Here is a 24,737-nt window from a genome sequence, read left to right as displayed (position 1 = left end):
TTGTCTGGGGCACTATGTCTGGTGAGGTTTTGAGGAGGGTGGGAAGTGTGGAATCGAGTCAAAGATGTCTGTGTGTCAAATCCTGCAGAGACAAGTCGGGAGAAGTCGTCATGGCGGTCTCTGGCGGATGAAGAAGAAAAGGGAAAATGAACGACTACAATCAGAGGAGATCTCCCCTGGACTGACTGTACGGTATTCACTTATAGTCTACAGAGTGCCTGTTTAGCACTGGTATCTAGCATAATATAGTCACTACATGGTGTAATATTAGTCATTGTATAGCGGATTTTATTCAGTATCAGTATGGCGGTATTATTCAGTAACAGTATGGGGGTATTATTCAGTCACTATGTGGTTATGGTGTGGTGGTATTATTCAGTGACAGTATGGGGGTATTATTCAGTCACTATGTGGTTATGGTGTGGCGGTATTATTCAGTAACAGTATAGGGGTATTATTCAGTCGCTATGAGGTTATGGTGTGGCGGTATTATTCAGTAACAGTATGGGGTAATATTCAGTCACTATGTGGTTATGGTGTGGTGGTATTATTCAGTAACAGTGTGGGGGTATTATTCAGTCACTATGTGGTTATAGTGTGGTGGTGTTATTCAGTAACAGTATGGAGGTATTATTCAGTCACTATGTGGTTATGGTGTGGCGGTATTATTCAGTAACAGTATGTGGTTATGGCGTGGCGGTATTATTCAGTAACAGTATGGGGGTATTATTCAGTAACAGTATGGGGGTATTATTCAGTCCCTATGAGGTTATTGTGTGGCGGTATTATTCAGTAACAGTATGGGGGTATAATTCAGTCACTATGTGGTTATGGTGTGGCGGTATTATTCAGTAACAGTATGGGGGTATTATTCAGTCACTATGTGGTTATGGTGTGGCGGTATTATTCAGTAACAGTATGGGGGTATTAGTCAGTCACTATGTGGTTATGATGTGGAGTTATTATTCAGTAACAGTATGGGGGTATTATTCAGTCACTATGTGGTTATGGTGTGGCGGTATTATTCAGTAACAGTATGTGGTTATGGCGTGGCGGTATTATTCAGTAACAGTATGGGGGTATTATTCAGTAACAGTATGGGGGTATTATTCAGTAACAGTATGGGGGTATTATTCAGTAACAGTATGGGGGTATTATTCAGTCACTATGAGGTTATGGTGTGGCGGTATTATTCAGTATCATTATGGTGGTATTATTCAGTCACTATGTGGTTATGGTGTGGTGGTATTATTCAGTAACAGTATGGGGGTATTATTCAGTCACTATGTGGTTATGTTGTGGAGGTATTATTCAGTAACAGTATGGGGGTATTATTCAGTCACTATGTGGTTATGGTGTGGTGGTATTATTCAGTAACAGTATGGGGGTATTATTCAGTCACTATGTGGTTATGGTGTGGAGGTATTATGGGGGCCCAAAAGAAGACTACTAATGTGTGGGGGCACAAAAGGTGACATTACTACTATGTGGGGGAACTATTACGGTTTAGGGCCTAAAGGGGCACTATTATTGTTTTGGGCACTGTTTTGTCTGGGGCACTATGTCTGGTGAGGTTTTGAGGAGGGTGGGAAGTGTGGAATCGAGTCAAAGATGTCTGTGTGTCAAATCCTGCAGAGACAAGTCGGGAGAAGTCGTCATGGCGGTCTCTGGCGGATGAAGAAGAAAAGGGAAAATGAACGACTACAATCAGAGGAGATCTCACCTGGACTGACTGTACGGTATTCACTTTTAGTCTACAGAGTGCCTGTATAGCACTGGTATCTAGCATAATATAGTCACTACATGGTGTAATATTAGTCATTGTATAGCGGATTTTATTCAGTATCAGTATGGCGGTATTATTCAGTAACAGTATGGGGGTATTATTCAGTCACTATGTGGTTATGGTGTGGTGGTATTATTCAGTGACAGTATGGGGGTATTATTCAGTCACTATGTGGTTATGGTGTGGCGGTATTATTCAGTAACAGTATGTGGTTATGGTGTGGTGGTATTATTCAGTAACAGTATGGGGGTATTATTCAGTCACTATGTGGTTATGGGGTGGTGGTATTATTCAGTAACAGTATAGGGTATTATTCAGTCACTATGTGGTTATGGTGTGGCGGTATTATTCAGTAACAGTATGGGGGTATTATTAAGTCTTTATGTGGTTATGGTGTGGTGGTATTATTCAGTAACAGTATGGAGGTATTATTCAGTCTTTATGTGGTTATGGTGTGGCGGTATTATTCAGTAACAGTATAGGGTATTATTCAGTCACTATGAGGTTATGGTGTGGTGGTATTATTCAGTAACAGTATGGGGGTATTATTCAGTCACTATGTGGTTATGGTGTGGTGGTATTATTCAGTAACAATATGTGGGTATTATTCAGTTACTATGTGGTTATGGTGTGGTGGTATTATTCAGTCACTATGTGGTTATAGTGTGGGGGTATTATTCAGTAATAGTATGTGGGTATTATTCAGTGACTATGTCGTTATGGTGTGGAGGTATTATTCAGTAACAGTATGTGGGTATTATTCAGTCACTATGTGGTTATCGTGTGGCGGTATTATTCAGTAACAGTATGGGGGTATTATTCAGTGACTATGTGGTTATGGTGTGGCGGTATTATTCAGTAACAGTATGGGGTATTAGTCAGTCACTATGTGGTTATGGTGTGGCGGTATTATTCAGTCACTATGTGGTTATGGTGTGGTGGTATTATTCAGTAATAGTATGGGGGTATTATTCAGTGACTATGTCGTTATGGTGTGGAGGTATTATTCAGTAACAGTATGTGGGTATTATTCAGTCACTATGTGGTTATCGTGTGGCGGTATTATTCAGTAACAGTATGGGGGTATTATTCAGTCACTATGTGGTTATCGTGTGGCGGTATTATTCAGTAACAGTATGGGGGTATTATTCAGTCACTATGTGGTTATGGTGTGGTGGTATTATTCAGTAACAGTATGGGGGTATTATTCAGTAACTGTATGGGGTATTAGTCAGTCACTATGTGGTTATGGTGTGGCGGTATTATTCAGTAACAGTATGGGGGTATTATTCAGTCACTATGTGGTTATGGTGTGGAGGTATTATTCAGTAACAGTATGGGGGTATTATTCAGTCACTATGTGGTTATGGTGTGGCGGTATTATTCAGTAACAGTATGGGGGTATTATTCAGTCACTATGTGGTTATGGTGTGGAGGTATTATTCAGTAACAGTATGGGGGTATTTGTCAGTCACTATGTGGTTATGGGGTGGTGGTATTATTCAGTAACAGTATGGGGTATTATTCAGTCACTATGTGGTTATGGTGTGGGGGTATTATTCAGTAACAGTATGGGGTAATATTCAGTCATTATTTGGTCATGGTGTAGCGGTATTATTCAGGAACAGTATGTGGTATTATTCAGTCACTATGTGGTTATGGTGTGGCGGTATTATTCAGTAACAGTATGGGGGTATTATTCAGTCACTATGTGGTTATGGTGTGGTGGTATTATTCAGTATCAGTATGGGGGTATTATTCAGTGACTGTCGTTATGGTGTGGAGGTATTATTCAGTAACAGTATGTGGGTATTATTCAGTCACTATGTGGTTATCGTGTGGCGGTATTATTCAGTAACAGTATGGGGGTATTATTCAGTGACTATGTGGTTATGGTGTGGCGGTATTATTCAGTAACAGTATGGGGTATTAGTCAGTCACTATGTGGTTATGGTGTGGCGGTATTATTCAGTCACTATGTGGTTATGGTGTGGTGGTATTATTCAGTAATAGTATGGGGGTATTATTCAGTCACTATGTGGTTATCGTGTGGCGGTATTATTCAGTAACAGTATGGGGGTATTATTCAGTGACTATGTGGTTATGGTGTGGCGGTATTATTCAGTAACAGTATGGAGTATTAGTCAGTCACTATGTGGGTATGGTGTGGCGGTATTATTCAGTCACTATGTGGTTATGGTGTGGTGGTATTATTCAGTAACAGTATGGGGGTATTATTCAGTAACAGTATGGGGTATTAGTCAGTCACTATGTGGTTATGGTGTGGCGGTATTATTCAGTAACAGTATGGGGTATTATTCAGTCACTATGTGGTTATGGTGTGGCGGTATTATTCAGTAACAGTGTGGGGGTATTTGTCAGTCACTATGTGGTTATGGGGTGGTGGTATTATTCAGTAACAGTATGGGGTATTATTCAGTCACTATGTGGTTATGGTGTGGGGGTATTATTCAGTAACAGTATGGGGTAATATTCAGTCATTATTTGGTCATGGTGTAGCGGTATTATTCAGGAACAGTATGTGGTATTATTCAGTCACTATGTGGTTATGGTGTGGCGGTATTATTCAGTAACAGTATGGGGGTATTATTCAGTCACTATGTGGTTATGGTGTGGTGGTATTATTCAGTATCAGTATGGGGGTATTATTCAGTGACTATGTCGTTATGGTGTGGAGGTATTATTCAGTAACAGTATGTGGGTATTATTCAGTCACTATGTGGTTATCGTGTGGCGGTATTATTCAGTAACAGTATGGGGGTATTATTCAGTGACTATGTGGTTATGGTGTGGCGGTATTATTCAGTAACAGTATGGGGTATTAGTCAGTCACTATGTGGTTATGGTGTGGCGGTATTATTCAGTCACTATGTGGTTATGGTGTGGTGGTATTATTCAGTAATAGTATGGGGGTATTATTCAGTCACTATGTGGTTATCGTGTGGCGGTATTATTCAGTAACAGTATGGGGGTATTATTCAGTGACTATGTGGTTATGGTGTGGCGGTATTATTCAGTAACAGTATGGAGTATTAGTCAGTCACTATGTGGGTATGGTGTGGCGGTATTATTCAGTCACTATGTGGTTATGGTGTGGTGGTATTATTCAGTAACAGTATGGGGGTATTATTCAGTAACAGTATGGGGTATTAGTCAGTCACTATGTGGTTATGGTGTGGCGGTATTATTCAGTAACAGTATGGGGGTATTATTCAGCCACTATGTGGTTATGGTGTGGAGGTATTATTCAGTAACAGTATGGGGGTATTATTCAGTCACTATGTGGTTATGGTGTGGCAGTATTATTCAGTAACAGTATGGGGGTATTATTCAGTCACTATGTGGTTATGGTGTGGAGGTATTATTCAGTAACAGTATGGGGGTATTATTCAGTCACTATGTGGTTATGGTGTGGCAGTATTATTCAGTAACAGTATGGGGGTATTATTCAGTAACAGTATGGAGGTATTATTCAGTAACAGTATGGGGGTATTATTCAGTCACTATGTGGTTATGGGTGGCGGTATTATTCAGTAACAGTGTGGGGTATTATTCAGTCACTATGTGGTTATAGTGTGGCGGTATTATTCAGTAACAGTATCTGGTATTATTCAGTAACAGTATGGGGGTATTATTCAGTCACTATGTAGTTATGGTGTGAAGATATTATTCAGTAACAGTGTGGGGGTATTATTCAGTCACTATGTGGTTATGGTGTGGCGGTATTATTCAGTAACAGTATGGGGGTATTATTCAGTCACTATGTGGTTATCGTGTGGCGGTATTATACAGTAACAGTATGGGGGTATTATTCAGTCACTATGTGGTTATAGTGTGGCGGTATTATTCAGTAACAGTATGGGGGTATTATTCAGTCACTATGTGGTTATGGTGTGGCGGTATTATTCAGTAACCGTATGGGGGTATTTGTCAGTCACTATGTGGTTATGGGGTGGTGGTATTATTCAGTAACAGTATGGGGGTATTTGTCAGTCACTATGTGGTTATGGGGTGGTGGTATTATTCAGTAACAGTATGGTAGTATTATTCAGTCACTATGTGGTTATGGTGTGGCGGTATTATTCAGTAACAGTATGGGGGTATTATTCAGTCACTATGTGGTTATGGTGTGGCGGTATTATTCAGTAACAGTATGGGGGTATTTGTCAGTCACTATGTAGTTATTGTGTGGTGGTATTATTCAGTAACAGTATGGGGGTATTTGTCAGTCACTATGTGGTTATGGGGTGGTGGTATTATTCAGTAACAGTATGGGGTATTATTCAGTCACTATGTGGTTATGGTGTGGGGGTATTATTCAGTAACGGTATGGGGTATTATTCAGTCACTATGTGGTTATGGTGTGGGGGTATTATTCAGTAACAGTATGGGGTAATATTCAGTCACTATGTGGTTATGGGGTGGTGGTATTATTCAGTAACAGTGTGGGGGTATTATTCAGTCACTATGTGGTTATGGTGTGGGGGTATTATTCAGTAACAGTATGGGGGTATTAGTCAGTCACTATGTGGTTATCGTGTGGCGGTATTATTCAGTAACAGTATGGGGGTATTATTCAGTCACTATGTGGTTATGGTGTGGCAGTATTATTCAGTAACAGTATGGGGGTATTATTCAGTAACAGTATGGAGGTATTATTCAGTAACAGTATGGGGGTATTATTCAGTCACTATGTGGTTATGGGTGGCGGTATTATTCAGTAACAGTGTGGGGTATTATTCAGTCACTATGTGGTTATAGTGTGGCGGTATTATTCAGTAACAGTATCTGGTATTATTCAGTAACAGTATGGGGGTATTATTCAGTCACTATGTAGTTATGGTGTGAAGATATTATTCAGTAACAGTGTGGGGGTATTATTCAGTCACTATGTGGTTATGGTGTGGCGGTATTATTCAGTTACAGTATGGGGGTATTATTCAGTCACTATTTGGTTATAGTGTGGCGGTATTATTCAGTAACAGTATGGGGGTATTATTCAGTCACTATGTGGTTATCGTGTGGCGGTATTATACAGTAACAGTATGGGGGTATTATTCAGTCACTATGTGGTTATAGTGTGGCGGTATTATTCAGTAACAGTATGGGGGTATTATTCAGTCACTATGTGGTTATGGTGTGGCGGTATTATTCAGTAACAGTATGGGGGTATTTGTCAGTCACTATGTGGTTATGGGGTGGTGGTATTATTCAGTAACAGTATGGGGGTATTTGTCAGTCACTATGTGGTTATGGGGTGGTGGTATTATTCAGTAACAGTATGGTAGTATTATTCAGTCACTATGTGGTTATGGTGTGGCGGTATTATTCAGTAACAGTATGGGGGTATTATTCAGTCACTATGTGGTTATGGTGTGGCGGTATTATTCAGTAACAGTATGGGGGTATTTGTCAGTCACTATGTAGTTATTGTGTGGTGGTATTATTCAGTAACAGTATGGGGGTATTTGTCAGTCACTATGTGGTTATGGGGTGGTGGTATTATTCAGTAACAGTATGGGGTATTATTCAGTCACTATGTGGTTATGGTGTGGGGGTATTATTCAGTAACAGTATGGGGTATTATTCAGTCACTATGTGGTTATGGTGTGGGGGTATTATTCAGTAACAGTATGGGGTAATATTCAGTCACTATGTGGTTATGGGGTGGTGGTATTATTCAGTAACAGTGTGGGGGTATTATTCAGTCACTATGTGGTTATGGTGTGGGGGTATTATTCAGTAACAGTATGGGGGTATTAGTCAGTCACTATGTGGTTATCGTGTGGCGGTATTATTCAGTAACAGTATGGGGTATTATTCAGTCACTATGTGGTTATGGTGTGGGGGTATTATTCAGTAACAGTATGGGGTAATATTCAGTCACTATGTGGTTATGGGGTGGTGGTATTATTCAGTAACAGTGTGGGGGTATTATTCAGTCACTATGTGGTTATGGTGTGGGGGTATTATTCAGTAACAGTATGGGGGTATTAGTCAGTCACTATGTGGTTATCGTGTGGCGGTATTATTCAGTAACAGTATGGGGTATTATTCAGTCACTATGTGGTTATGGTGTGGGGGTATTATTCAGTAACAGTATGGGGTATTATTCAGTCACTATGTGGTTATGGTGTGGGGGTATTATTCAGTAACAGTATGGGGTAATATTCAGTCACTATGTGGTTATGGGGTGGTGGTATTATTCAGTAACAGTGTGGGGGTATTATTCAGTCACTATGTGGTTATGGTGTGGGGGTATTATTCAGTAACAGTATGGGGGTATTAGTCAGTCACTATGTGGTTATCGTGTGGCGGTATTATTCAGTAACAGTATGGGGTATTATTCAGTCACTATGTGGTTATGGTGTGGGGGTATTATTCAGTAACAGTATGGGGTAATATTCAGTCACTATGTGGTTATGGGGTGGTGGTATTATTCAGTAACAGTGTGGGGGTATTATTCAGTCACTATGTGGTTATGGTGTGGGGGTATTATTCAGTAACAGTATGGGGGTATTAGTCAGTCACTATGTGGTTATGGTGTGGCGGTATTATTCAGTAACAGTATAGGGTATTATTCAGTCACTATGTGGTTATGGTGTGGCAGTATTATTCAGTAACAGTATGGAGGTATTATTCAGTCACTATGTGGTTATGGTGTGGCGGTATTATTCAGTAACAGTATGGGGTATTATTCAGTCACTATGTGGTTATGGTGTGGAGGTATTATTCAGTAACAGTATGGAGGTATTATTCAGTCACTTTGTGGTTATGGTGTGGAGGTATTAGTCAGTAACAGTATGGGGTATTATTCAGTCACTATGTGGTTATGGTGTGGTGGTATTATTCAGTAACAGTATAGGGTATTATTCAGTCACTATGTGGTTATGGTGTGGCAGTATTATTCAGTAACAGTATGGAGGTATTATTCAGTCACTATGTGGTTATGGTGTGGCGGTATTATTCAGTAACAGTATGGGGTATTATTCAGTCACTATGTGGTTATGGTGTGGGGGTATTATTCAGTAACAGTATGGGGGTATTATTCAGTCACTATGTGGTTATGGTGTGGGGGTATTATTCAGTAACAGTATGGGGTAATATTCAGTCATTATTTGGTCATGGTGTAGCAATATTATTTTGGCTCTTGTATAATGGTTTTACTGGTAATATATTCCTTGCTATATTAAGGTAAATTATAATACATAGAAATTACTCTTATACCAACTCTACGTGGTTTTTGTGACTAAACGCCATGGGGACCGCTCACCCAAGCTACAAGTGTAGGGGGGGGGGGGCAGGCGCAATCTTTGTCCTGGAGCCCATAGGACTCTAGTTACGCCCCTGATGTCAGAGCCTCATTGTTCTGTACCCCAAGTGTCAGTGTATCATTATCCTGTACGCCAATTGCAGTGTGCGCTTATCCTGTGCTCTAAGTGTCAGTGTGGCACTGACAGCAAGCGGAGATATTGAAAATGTTGAGGAATGTAAGCACAAAGTATTAGAGAGTTGCGGAACTTTTCATAAAATTTAATTAAAACTGACTAATAAAAATGTAACATTCGCAGTAATGTTCCCATCACCCGGAGATCCCATACTTCTCCCCCATACACGACTTCTAATTTGTGTAATTCAGGTTGTTTTTTTAATTACATGACTTATTCAATTCGCTCACCAGACTGTGAATAATGTGAACAGGAGCCGGGGAGACAAAGTAACAGGTCGTCTTCATGCATCTTTTATTATTCAGAAGTGACAAATTTAGAAATATCAGAAGGAAGTATGTTTATAAAAGGTGCTAATGTTTTTGCAGGTTTTAAGCAGAAGTCGCTGCGGCCCCCCTCCCCCACCCCCACACCTCTGCATTAACATTGCCAAGTATCAAAATGGAGATTCATGCTTAGGCGGGACATGAATAAGGAACTTACACCCATGGCAAGAAAGGTATTACTTTATTATGAGGACAAATCTAAAAATATTATTATTATTAATAATAATAATAATAATAATAATAATATCAATGTCCTCCTGGGAGGTGATATTGTATCAGCAGCCGCTAAAAAGTGAAAAACTTGTCTGCACATTCCCAGGAAACAGTGCCCCCTAGTGTCTATATTATTATGGAAAAATACTAACATGTTTTACATTTAATTCCATTAAATTGAATTAGCATAAAGTAAATATTGGTGGTTATTAACCCAGCTTTCCCAGAACAGATCGAATAAAAGGTTATCTATTTCCGGTGCTTCGTGTGATGGACAACTACTATGCCTGTCGGGGATGCTACATGGAGAAGACCAGCCCTATAATGAAATGTGCATTGGGGCCCCTTCATTGTGTAGGTTTATAGAATCACATACCCCCATTTGGGATCAAGAATGCTTAATTCTTGTTCACTCACTCAATGACCTTCATAGGAGAGAGCGGAGGCTGGGAAGAGAGATAACCCTGGTCAACATCCCTCCACCCATTGGAAGAAACCTGAGCTGGGTCCCCCTCTTCGTGGGGCCCCACAGCAGATACATGCCGTTCCTCTATGCTGTGTGCCCCTGATAATAGTCATGACAGAGCTGTCAAAGTTATTGTCACCCAGCTTTTCTGCAGTCCTGAATGGTCATTCTACCTCGTTATGCAGAATTATATATCTTGCTTCCATATCGCTACAGAACTGTACAAAAATTTCTACGATTCTTATGGCACACGCCTCAGTTAAACTACATTTTGTGAGTGAGATTGATACATGGTAATAGGTGGGAACTTGTCACTTATTGGAGGTCATCATTTCGGGCGAAAACCTGTAGAAACTTAATAATGTCGATTTGTAGAATGGTTTAAAGAAAAACAGTTATAATACCGGTCACATCTTCGTTTTAGGAATTGGCGAAAAACGCCGCAAAAAAACATGGCAAACGGCGTGCAGGCAGATCAAAATCTGCCTCAAAATTCCAGATGGAATTTTGAGGCAGAATGTTCTGCCTGCAAAAAACTCAGTGTGAACAGGGCCTAACATCTATACATTATATATTGTCATTTATGTTTTATTTTCTTTTATCTTGAAACTATTGTTTCGTTGTTGTAATGATGTTGGATACTAGCGTCTATTTAACTTTGTATTTCGGTAAACACCTCAGATGCCCTGGTAGAAACTGGAAGGGCGAAACCCACGGTCGGGCTACAACTGTTTGGCGTGCCGCGTGCTTTTAAACTTCTTGATATGCTTGAAATCATTGATACTTTGTGAGTATGGAAATAAATGGCGTGAAGTGAAAACGTATCCCGGAAGTGTTGCGCTATACTTGGTCTTACATCTTAAAGGTATAGACTCCTAATCCTGGGGAACTATCTGGAGAAACCAGTATCGGGGGAGCCGATGCAGCCGCTATAGAACTACAGGACGCAGGAGAAAGACGCAGTATGTGGGACTTCGATTCCCTATTGAATACAGGCTGGGCAAAAGTGATCTTCTCTACGGACATTTCGTTGGACTATTGTCTAAAACCGTCTGAGCGGTATAATCGTAATTTTTTAGGCAGAACAATATCATCCGCAGAGGCGTTCACCACTTCCGAGCAGCAAATCTAGCCGGTATCGCAGTGATAAGAGAGTGGTAGATTTCATTAGGTAGAATCGCCAATTCAAGACTGTAGAAAAGCTGGGTGAGGGTTGTAATGGCGGCCATGTAGGATTTCACCCAACTTTCCCAGAAGCAGATACCACCAAGAAAATTGCAAAGTCGAATTTTTTATTTCCATTGTTTTATTCTGACATAAAGTCCGTACAGAAGAGGACTGGGGTCGTCTTCATCGCTCTCTGCAGCTACTAAAATTACTTCTGGTATTTGTCAGGAGCAGAACTTTACATTGATGGAATTCTCGTCAGCGGAAAAAAAAAATATTTCCCCTTATTTCACCGTTGTAAACGGAACACAGTAATCCCAGCAGCGGCGGCCGCGTGTATCCTGCGGTTTCACAATGACCCAGAATGTGCTCACATCACCAAACAGATCTGGTCTCGGGAGAAAGCCGCGCACGTCTTATAGCGAGATATGCCGGAGTTAAGTAGGGACATGAGACGGGGATTAATATTCAGAAATCCTCAGCCACTTAGAGGAAATTTGGTTTTGCAGGCCGGAGGAGAATTTCAGCCGCTGCAAGTTTTCAATTATAGACGGATGTGGAGCCAGGGATAAAGAGATCTCTATTTGACTCAAAGCGATGAGAGTGTTGATTACCGAGTGGCTGAGCCGAGAAATTTCGATCATTATTTGGGTTTCCATTTTTTCATAGATGGAAATTTTTGCCTACTCTGTTCTGGAGAGCGAGAGGTCATGCCCTTAAAATACACAAAAAGTCTTATTGAGAAGGCTCCGGGGACACTGGCCGATATGCCAACTTAGACCGTAGAGGGCCCCTGTGCAGGAACATGGGCCCCTTGCCCATCGGAGAGCAGCTCCCTTACCCCGTATATTTCTCTTGCAATCCACCAGTTATTAGCTCGGTCTCAGTATCTTCCATGCAATCAAAGCTGGGGTGTAAAACGTAACATTGGGGTCCAATAACCAAATTTGCAATGGTACTCTACGTCGCCATGACCCCCTTTAGGGTCAGTTGACACGTTGCGTAAATACTGCGGATTTTCCGCAACGGAATTTGTTACGGAAAATCTGCAGCAAATAAAAAAAGAAATTGACCTGCGGTGCGGAGTTTTATTCTGCCGCATGTCAATCTGCTTATTTGTTGCGGATTTTCCCCATTAAATTCAACGCTACTCAGGAAAAAATAAATAAAAAATCTTATACTTACCCAGAAGTCTGTGTTTCTCCCTCCAGCACAGCCTCCTGGAATGACGTTTCATTCCATGTGACCGCTGCTGCAGCCAATCACAGTCATCCCAGGAGACCGGCCTGCTAGGTGCTGCAGTTTTCCGCAGCGGACATTCTGGGCGAAAAACTGCACCTCAGTTTGGTGCGTCTTTTTCTTCCGGAATTCCCTGCGGCGCACAGGGCGGCTACTCTGCTGGCTTATACGCAGCGAACCTGCCCCGTGTGAACTCAGCCTAAACGGTTTGTCCAAGATTAGAAAAGCATTGCTACTTTTTTCCCACAACAGTGCCACACCTATCAGCAGGTTGTGCCTGGTATTGCAGCTCAGCTCTATTCACTTCAATGGAGCTAAGCTGCAACACCAAACATAGCCCATTGACAGGTGTGGCGTTGTTCCTGGGATGTTTTTCTGAAACTGTGCGACCCCTTTAAGCAGCGAGTTCAGGGTATAAACTTTTACTCTCCCGTTCCTTTATCTACAGTGATCAGCAACTGTACAGGACCTCACATGCGGTGTCCCATAGCAGTCCCTATGCCTGCTGCGCTGGTAGTTATGCCTATGGTAGGTGGTAGGAAGCGGCTTTTAAATGGTAGCAGTGCCCCCTTTACCTACTGGGCCCCTATACAGCTACAGCTGGGCCCCTATAAGTTGCACATATCGCCCGCACCATGTTACCATTTTCGTAGGATTTATTTCCAGTTAGATTTAAAGGGGTAGTCCACTCTGAAAAAACTCATTCCACTTGCAGTATTAGGAAACATAGAGGTAATAGAGTGGGAGTCTATAGTTAAGGACCTACTTCTATTAGCCAGAGAGTCACTACAAAAAGTGCATCTTGCTCTAGCTACATTTTGTCTATTATATAAAGGTTATGTATACTTTTGCAACAAATGTTATTGTTCCAGCGCATCTAAAATAGAAAAAAAAAACACTTTGCGAATATCGTCTAAAATTGTCCTATTATTTTATGTATACAGACCCTATGCCGACTTATGTGTCTCCATGGTTACATACTACAAACAAGCCCTGTGTGTAGTCTGACCCTGCAGTCATGTGTCACTCTATTCTATCTGCCCCCTTCTTCTAGGATCTGTGGTACTTCTCATGAAGAGGGAATGGAGTCATACATGATTGCAGGATCAGACTACACCAGGGTTTGTTTGTAGTCTGTAACCATGGAGACAGATAGGTCTGCATAAGGGCACAGGAGCTGTAAACTCTAAATAGTCAAAAGATTTTTAATCAAGATTTTTAAAGTTGCTTTAGTTTTTTATTAAGATGCAATGGAGCAATTAGAAAAGCCTTAGTTGCAAAAGTATACACACCCTTTAAGCTTTTGTTCTTTTATTAAAGATAATGTCAAGTAAAAATAGTAGAACTGCTGGCATCCAGTATCTGTACTAAGAATCTATAGAGTCGTAGAAAATTGTTTGTGACCTCCGGGATATACGGCGAGTCTTGTTCACCCCCCATGCGTGTGTTGATCATATCCACATTACTCAGGTGACACTTTTCTCTATGTATTTTATTAACTAAAGTATCAAGTGACCTTTTAACACACAAAAAAAAGTCGCCATTACGGTGAGAATTACCTGCGAGCCTCTGATGGGTTCTTGAAAGTTCTGGCTCTTGATCTGTGATAGTTGTTACAAGCACCTGACAGAGAACACAGAACTCGACTCTCAGAAAGGTCACGGGGCGGCAAGGTGATATTACTGTGTGCAACATAGAGGAGTCGGGTCTTTGAAGTGGGAGACGGGATATTTACAGTCATTAATGAGATGATAAATATCTGTCTGTACATTGTGGCATCAACACTTAACCTACAAGTCCCCGCATATCAAAGAGTCTGCCAACCAATGAGAAACATTCAGAAACTTGTTACTGGCACCAGATAATGTTACATCCCAAAGCTTCAGGGGAATCGACACTAAATCCATTATTTTACCCCCAAAATACTGGTATAACGTTCACACAAACAATAGAATCACGCACTATATATGTTATTAGAACTTATACCAGCTGTACATATATAATCATATACAGAAGATACCCAGGTTATACCAGCATGCTCCATATCACTGTATACAAGAAGATGTATAACATATACCAGCTGTACATATATAATTATATACAGAATATACCCAGGTTATACCAGCATGCTCCATATCACTATATACAAGAAGATGTATAACTTATACCAGCTGTACATATATAATTATATACAGAATATACCCAGGTTATACCAGCATGCTCCATATCACTATATACAAGAAGATGTATAACTTATACCAGCTGTACATATATAATTATATACAGAATATACCCAGGTTATACCAGCATGCTCCATATCACTATATACAAGAAGATGTATAACTTATACCAGCTGTACATATATAATTATATACAGAAGATACCCAGGTTATACCAGCATGCTCCATATCACTATATACAAGAAGATGTATAACTTATACCAGCTGTACATATATAATTATATACAGAAGATACCCGGGTTATACCAGCATGCCCCATATCACTATATAGAAGAAGATGTATAACTTATACCAGCTGTACATATATAATTATATACAGGAGATACCCAGGTTATACCAGCATGCTCCATATCACTATATACAAGAAGATGTATAACTTATACCAGCTGTACATATATAATTATATACAGGAGATACCCAGGTTATATCAGCATGCTCCATATCACTATATACAAGAAGATGTATAATTTATACCAGCTGTACATATATAATTATATACAGGAGATACCCAGGTTATACCAGCATGCTCCATATCACTATATACAGGAAGATGTATAAGTTATACCAGCTGTATATATATATAATTATATACAGAAGATACCCAGGTTATACCAGCATGCTCCATATCACTATATACAAGAAGATGTATAACTTATACCAGCTGTACATATATAATTATATACAGAAGATGCCCAGGTTATAGCAGCATGCTCCATATCACTATATACAAGAAGATGTATAATTTATACCAGCTGCACATATATAATTATATACAGAAGATGCCCAGGTTATACCAGCATGCTCGATATCACTATATACAAGAAGATGTATAAGTTATACCAGCTGTATATATATATAATTATATACAGAAGATACCCAGGTTATAGCAGCATGCTCCATATCACTATATACAAGAAGATGTATAACTTATACCAGCTGTACATATATAATTATATACAGGAGATACCCAGTTTATACCAGCATGCTCCATATCACTATATACAGGAAGATGTATAACATATACCAGCTGTACATATATAATTATATACAGAAGATGTCCAGGTTATACCAGCATGCTCCATATCACTATATACAAGAAGATGTATAACTTATACCAGCTGTACATACATAATTATATACAGAAGATACCCAGGTTATACCAGCATGCTCCATATCACTATATACAAGAAGATGTATAACTTATACCAGCTGTACATATATAATTATATACAGGAGATGCCCAGGTTATACCAGCATGCTCCATATCACTATATACAAGAAGATGTATAACTTATACCAGCTGTACATACATAATTATATACAGAAGATACCCAGGTTATACCAGCATGCTCCATATCACTATATACAAGAAGACGTATAACTTATACCAGCTGTACATATATAATTATATACAGGAGATGCCCAGGTTATACCAGCATGCTCCATATCACTATATACAAGAAGATGTATAACTTATACCAGCTGTACATACATAATTATATACAGAAGATACCCAGGTTATACCAGCATGCTCCATATCACTATATACAAGAAGATGTATAACTTATACCAGCTGTACATATATAATTATATACAGAAGATACCCAGCTTATACCAGCATGCTCCATATCACTATACACAAGAAGATGTGTAACTTATACCAGCTGTACATATATAATTATATACAGAAGATACCCAGGTTATACCAGCATGCTCCATATCACTATATACAGGAAGATGTATAACTTATACCAGCTGTACATATATAATTATATACAGAAGATACACAGGTTATACCAGCATGTTCCATATCACTGTATACAAGAAGATGTATAACTTATACCAGCTGTACATGTATAATTATATACAGGAGATACCCAGGTTATACCAGCATTCCATATCACTGTATACAAGAAGATGTATAACTTATACCAGCTGTACATATATAATTATATACATAATATACCCAGGTTATACCAGCATGCTCCATATCACTATATACAGGAAGATGTATAACTTATACCAGCTGTACATATATAATTATATACAGAAGATACCCAGGTTATACCAGCACGCTCCATATCACTATATACAAGAAGATGTATAACTTATACCAGCTGTAAATATATAATTATATACAGAAGACACCCAGGTTATACCAGCATGCGCCATATCACTATATACAAGAAGATATATAACTTATACCAGCTGTACATATATAATTATATACAGAAGATACCCAGGTTATACCAGCATGCTCCATATCACTATATACAAGAAGATGTATAACTTATACCAGCTGTACATATATAATTATATAAAGAAGATACCCAGGTTATACCAGCATGCTCTATATCACTATATACAAGAAGATGTATAACTTATACCAGCTGTACATATATAATTATATACAGGAGATACCCAGGTTATACCAGCATGCTCCATATCACTGTATACAAGAAGATGTATAGCTTATACCAGCTGTACATATATAATTATATACAGAAGATACCCAGGTTATACTAGCATACTTCATATCACTATATACAAGAAGATGTATAACTTATACCTGCTGTACATATATAATTATATACAGAAGATACCCAGGTTATACCAGCATGCTCCATATCACTATATACAAGAAGTTGTGTAACTTATACCAGCTGTACATATATAATTATATACAGAAGATACCCAGGTTATACCAGCATGCTCCATATCACTATATACAAGAAGATGTATAACTTATACCAGCTGTACATATATAATTATACACAGAAGATACCCAGGTTATACCAGAATGCTCCGTATCACTATATACAAGATGTATAACTTATACCAGCTGTACATATATAATTATATACAGAAGATACCCAGGTTATACCAGCATGCTCCATATCACTATATACAAGAAGATGTATAACTTATACCAGCTGTACATATATAATTATATACAGAAGATACCCAGGTTATACCAGCATGCTCCATATCACTATATACAAGAAGATGTATAACTTATACCAGCTGTACATATATAATTATATACAGAAGATACCCAGGTTATACCAGCATGCTCCATATCACTATATACAAGAAGACGTATAACTTATACCAGCTGTACATATATAATTATATACAGGAGATGCCCAGGTTATACCAGCATGCTCCATATCACTATATACAAGAAGATGTATAACTTATACCAGCTGTACATACATAATTATATACAGAAGATACCCAGGTTATACCAGCATGCTCCATATCACTATATACAAGAAGATGTATAACTTATACCAGCTGTACATATATAATTATATACAGAAGATACCCAGCTTATACCAGCATGCTCCATATCACTATACACAAGAAGATGTGTAACTTATACCAGCTGTACATATATAATTATATACAGAAGATGCCCAGGTTATACCAGCATGCTCCATATCACTATATACAAGAAGATGTATAACTTATACCAGCTGTACATATACAATTATATACAGGAGATACCCAGATTATACCAGGATGCTCCATATCACTATATACAAGAAGATGTATAACTTATACCAGCTGTACATATATAATTATATACAGAAGATGCCCAGGTTATACCAGCATGCTCCATATCACTATATACAAGAAGATGTATAACTTATACCAGCTGTACATATATAATTATATACAGAAGATACCCAGGTTATGCTAGCATGCACCATATCACTATATACAAGAAGATGTATAACTTATACCAGCTGTACATATATAATTATATACAGAAGATACCCAGGTTATACCAGCATGCTCCATATCACTATATACAAGAAGATGTGTAACTTATACCAGCTGTACATATATAATTATATACAGAAGATACCCAGGTTATACCAGCATGCTCCATATCACTATATACAAGAAGATGTATAACTTATACCAGCTGTACATATATAATTATATACAGAAGATGCCCAGGTTATACCAGCATGCTCCATATCACTATATACAAGAAGATGTATAACTTATACCAGCTGTACATATATAATTATATACAGAAGATACCCAGGTTATACCAGCATGCTCCATATCACTATATACAAGAAGATGTATAACTTATACCAGCTGTACATATACAATTATATACAGGAGATACCCAGATTATACCAGGATGCTCCATATCACTGTATACAAGAAGATGTATAACTTATACCAGCTGTACATATATAATTATATACAGAAGATGTCCAGGTTATACCAGCATGATCCATATCACTATATACAGGAAGATGTGTAACTTATACCAGCTGCACATATATAATTATATACAGAAGATGTCCAGGTTATACCAGCATACTCCATATCACTATATACAAGAAGATGTGTAACTTATACCAGCTGCACATATATAATTATATACAGAAGATACCCAGGTTATACCAGCACGCTCCATATCACTATATACAAGAAGATGTATAACTAATACCAGCTGTACATATATAATTATATACAGGAGATACTCAGGTTATATCAGCATGCTCCATATCACTATATACAAGAAGATGTATAATTTATACCAGCTGTACATATATAATTATATACAGGAGATACCCAGGTTATACCAGCATGCTCCATATCACTATATACAGGAAGATGTATAAGTTATACCAGCTGTATATATATATAATTATATACAGAAGATACCCAGGTTATACCAGCATGCTCCATATCACTATATACAAGAAGATGTATAACTTATACCAGCTGTACATATATAATTATATACAGAAGATGCCCAGGTTATAGCAGCATGCTCCATATCACTATATACAAGAAGATGTATAATTTATACCAGCTGCACATATATAATTATATACAGAAGATGCCCAGGTTATACCAGCATGCTCGATATCACTATATACAAGAAGATGTATAAGTTATACCAGCTGTATATATATATAATTATATACAGAAGATACCCAGGTTATAGCAGCATGCTCCATATCACTATATACAAGAAGATGTATAACTTATACCAGCTGTACATATATAATTATATACAGGATATACCCAGGTTATACCAGCATGCTCCATATCACTATATACAAGAAGATGTATAACTTATACCAGCTGTACATATATAATTATATACAGGAGATACCCAGTTTATACCAGCATGCTTCATACCACTGTATACAAGAAGATGTATAACTTATACCAGCTGTACATATATAATTATATACAGGAGATACCCAGTTTATACCAGCATGCTCCATATCACTATATACAGGAAGATGTATAACATATACCAGCTGTACATATATAATTATATACAGAAGATACCCAGGTTATACCAGCATGCTCCATATCATTATATACAAGAATATGTATAACTTATATCAGCTGTACATATATAATTATATACAGAAGATGTCCAGGTTATACCAGCATGCTCCATATCACTATATACAAGAAGATGTATAACTTATACCAGCTGTATATATATAATTATATACAGAAGATACCCAGGTTATACCAGCATGCTCCATATCATTATATACAAGAAGATGTATAACTTATACCAGCTGTACATATATAATTATATACAGGAGATGCCCAGGTTATACCAGCATGCTCCATATCACTATATACAAGAAGATGTATAACTTATACCAGCTGTACATACATAATTATATACAGAAGATACCCAGGTTATACCAGCATGCTCCATATCACTATATACAAGAAGATGTATAACTTATACCAGCTGTACATATATCATTATATACAGGAGATGCCCAGGTTATACCAGCATGCTCCATATCACTATATACAAGAAGATGTATAACTTATACCAGCTGTACATACATAATTATATACAGAAGATACCCAGGTTATACCAGCATGCTCCATATCACTATATACAGGAAGATGTATAACTTATACCAGCAGTACATATATAATTATATACAGAAGATACACAGGTTATACCAGCATGTTCCATATCACTGTATACAAGAAGATGTATAACTTATACCAGCTGTACATGTATAATTATATACAGGAGATACCCAGGTTATACCAGCATTCCATATCACTGTATACAAGAAGATGTATAACTTATACCAGCTGTACATATATAATTATATACATAATATACCCAGGTTATACCAGCATGCTCCATATCACTATATACAGGAAGATGTATAACTTATACCAGCTGTACATATATAATTATATACAGAAGATACCCAGGTTATACCAGCACGCTCCATATCACTATATACAAGAAGATGTATAACTTATACCAGCTGTACATATATAATTATATACAGAAGACACCCAGGTTATACCAGCATGCGCCATATCACTATATACAAGAAGATATATAACTTATACCAGCTGTACATATATAATTATATACAGAAGATACCCAGGTTATACCAGCATGCTCCATATCACTATATACAAGAAGATGTATAACTTATACCAGCTGTACATATATAATTATATAAAGAAGATACCCAGGTTATACCAGCATGCTCTATATCACTATATACAAGAAGATGTATAACTTATACCAGCTGTACATATATAATTATATACAGGAGATACCCAGGTTATACCAGCATGCTCCATATCACTGTATACAAGAAGATGTATAACTTATACCTGCTGTACATATATAATTATATACAGAAGATACCCAGGTTATACCAGCATGCTCCATATCACTATATACAAGAAGATGTGTAACTTATACCAGCTGTACATATATAATTATATACAGAAGATACCCAGGTTATACCAGCATGCTCCATATCACTATATACAAGAACATGTATAACTTATACCAGCTATACATATATAATTATACACAGAAGATACCCAGGTTATACCAGCATGCTCCGTATCACTATATACAAGATGTATAACTTATACCAGCTGTACATATATAATTATATACAGAAGATACCCAGGTTATACCAGCACGCTCCATATTACTATATACAAGGAGATGTATAACTTACACCAACTGTACATATATAATTATATACAGAAGATACCCAGGTTATACCAGCATGTTCCATATCACTATATACAAGAAGATGTATAACTTATACCAGCTGAACACATATAATTATATACAGAAGATACCCAGGTTATACCAGCACGCTCCATATCACTATATACAAGAAGATGTATAACTTACACCAGCTGTACATATATAATTATATACAGAAGATACCCAGGTTATACCAGCATGTTCCATATCACTATATACAAGAAGATGTATAACTTACACCAGCTGTACATATATAATTATATACAGAAGATACCCAGGTTATACCAGCATGTTCCATATCACTATATACAAGAAGATGTGTAACTTATACCTGCTGTACATATATAATTATATACAGAAGATACCCAGGTTATGCTAGCATGCACCATATCACTATATACAAGAAGATGTATAACTTATACCAGCTGTACATATATAATTATATACAGAAGATACCCAGGTTATACCAGCATGCTCCATATCACTATATACAAGAAGATGTGTAACTTATACCAGCTGTACATATATAATTATATACAGAAGATACCCAGGTTATACCAGCATGCTCCATATCACTATATACAAGAAGATGTATAACTTATACCAGCTGTACATATATAATTATATACAGAAGATGCCCAGGTTATACCAGCATGCTCCATATCACTATATACAAGAAGATGTATAACTTATACCAGCTGTACATATACAATTATATACAGGAGATACCCAGATTATACCAGGATGCTCCATATCACTGTATACAAGAAGATGTATAACTTATACCAGCTGTACATATATAATTATATACAGAAGATGTCCAGGTTATACCAGCATGATCCATATCACTATATACAAGAAGATGTATAACTTATACCAGCTGTACATATATAATTATATACAGAAGATGCCCAGGTTATACCAGCATGCTCCATATCACTATATACAAGAAGATGTATAACTTATACCAGCTGTACATATACAATTATATACAGGAGATACCCAGATTATACCAGGATGCTCCATATCACTGTATACAAGAAGATGTATAACTTATACCAGCTGTACATATATAATTATATACAGAAGATGTCCAGGTTATACCAGCATGATCCATATCACTATATACAGGAAGATGTGTAACTTATACCAGCTGCACATATATAATTATATACAGAAGATGTCCAGGTTATACCAGCATACTCCATATCACTATATACAAGAAGATGTGTAACTTATACCAGCTGCACATATATAATTATATACAGAAGATACCCAGGTTATACCAGCACGCTCCATACCATTATATACAGGAAGATGTATAACTTATACGAGCTTTACATATATAATTATATACAGAAGATGCCCAGGTTATAACAGCATGCTCCATATCACTATATACAAGAAGATGTATAACTTATACCAGCTGTACATATATAATTATATACAGAAGATACCCAGGTTATACCAGCATGCTCCATATCACTATATACAAGAAGATTTATAACTTATACCAGCTGTACATATATAATTATATACAGAAGATGCCCAGGTTATACCAGCATGCTCCATATGACTATATACAGGAAGATGTATAACTTATACCAGCTGTACATATATCATTATATACAGAACATACCCAGGTTATACCAGCATGCTCCATATCACTATATACAGGAAGATGTATAACTTATACCAGCTGTACATATATAATTATATACAGAAGATACCCAGGTTATACCAGCACGCTCCATATCACTATATACAAGAAGATGTATAACTTATACCAGCTGTACATGTATAATTATATACAGGAGATACCCAGGTTATACCAGCATTCCATATCACTGTATACAAGAAGATGTATAACTTATACCAGCTGTACATATATAATTATATACATAATATACCCAGGTTATACCAGCATGCTCCATATCACTATATACAGGAAGATGTATAACTTATACCAGCTGTACATATATAATTATATACAGAAGATACCCAGGTTATACCAGCACGCTCCATATCACTATATACAAGAAGATGTATAACTTATACCAGCTGTACATATATAATTATATACAGAAGACACCCAGGTTATACCAGCATGCGCCATATCACTATATACAAGAAGATATATAACTTATACCAGCTGTACATATATAATTATATACAGAAGATACCCAGGTTATACCAGCATGCTCCATATCACTATATACAAGAAGATGTATAACTTATACCAGCTGTACATATATAATTATATAAAGAAGATACCCAGGTTATACCAGCATGCTCTATATCACTATATACAAGAAGATGTATAACTTATACCAGCTGTACATATATAATTATATACAGAAGATACCCAGGTTATACCAGCACGCTCCATATCACTATATACAAGAAGATGTATAACTTATACCAGCTGTACATGTATAATTATATACAGGAGATACCCAGGTTATACCAGCACGCTCCATATTACTATATACAAGGAGATGTATAACTTACACCAACTGTACATATATAATTATATACAGAAGATACCCAGGTTATACCAGCATGTTCCATATCACTATATACAAGAAGATGTATAACTTATACCAGCTAAACACATATAATTATATACAGAAGATACCCAGGTTATACCAGCATGTTCCATATCACTATATACAAGAAGATGTGTAACTTATACCTGCTGTACATATATAATTATATACAGAAGATACCCAGGTTATGCTAGCATGCACCATATCACTATATACAAGAAGATG

General features: G+C 37.5%; 1 protein-coding gene across 5 annotated transcripts in view; it reads right to left on the bottom strand.

The window, feature by feature from the left end:
• FGGY (FGGY carbohydrate kinase domain containing) overlaps positions 1 to 24,737 on the bottom strand; it is a 241,724-nt gene that overhangs the window by 149,939 nt on the left and 67,048 nt on the right. The gene's annotated exons all lie outside the window — the stretch shown is intronic.

The sequence above is a fragment of the Rhinoderma darwinii genome, chromosome 7, assembly GCF_050947455.1.
Source record: "Rhinoderma darwinii isolate aRhiDar2 chromosome 7, aRhiDar2.hap1, whole genome shotgun sequence".
In the NCBI taxonomy this organism is placed as follows: Eukaryota; Metazoa; Chordata; class Amphibia; order Anura; family Rhinodermatidae; genus Rhinoderma; species Rhinoderma darwinii.
Note: the sequence above shows the minus strand (reverse complement) of the source record. Positions and strands in the feature narration are given on the sequence as shown.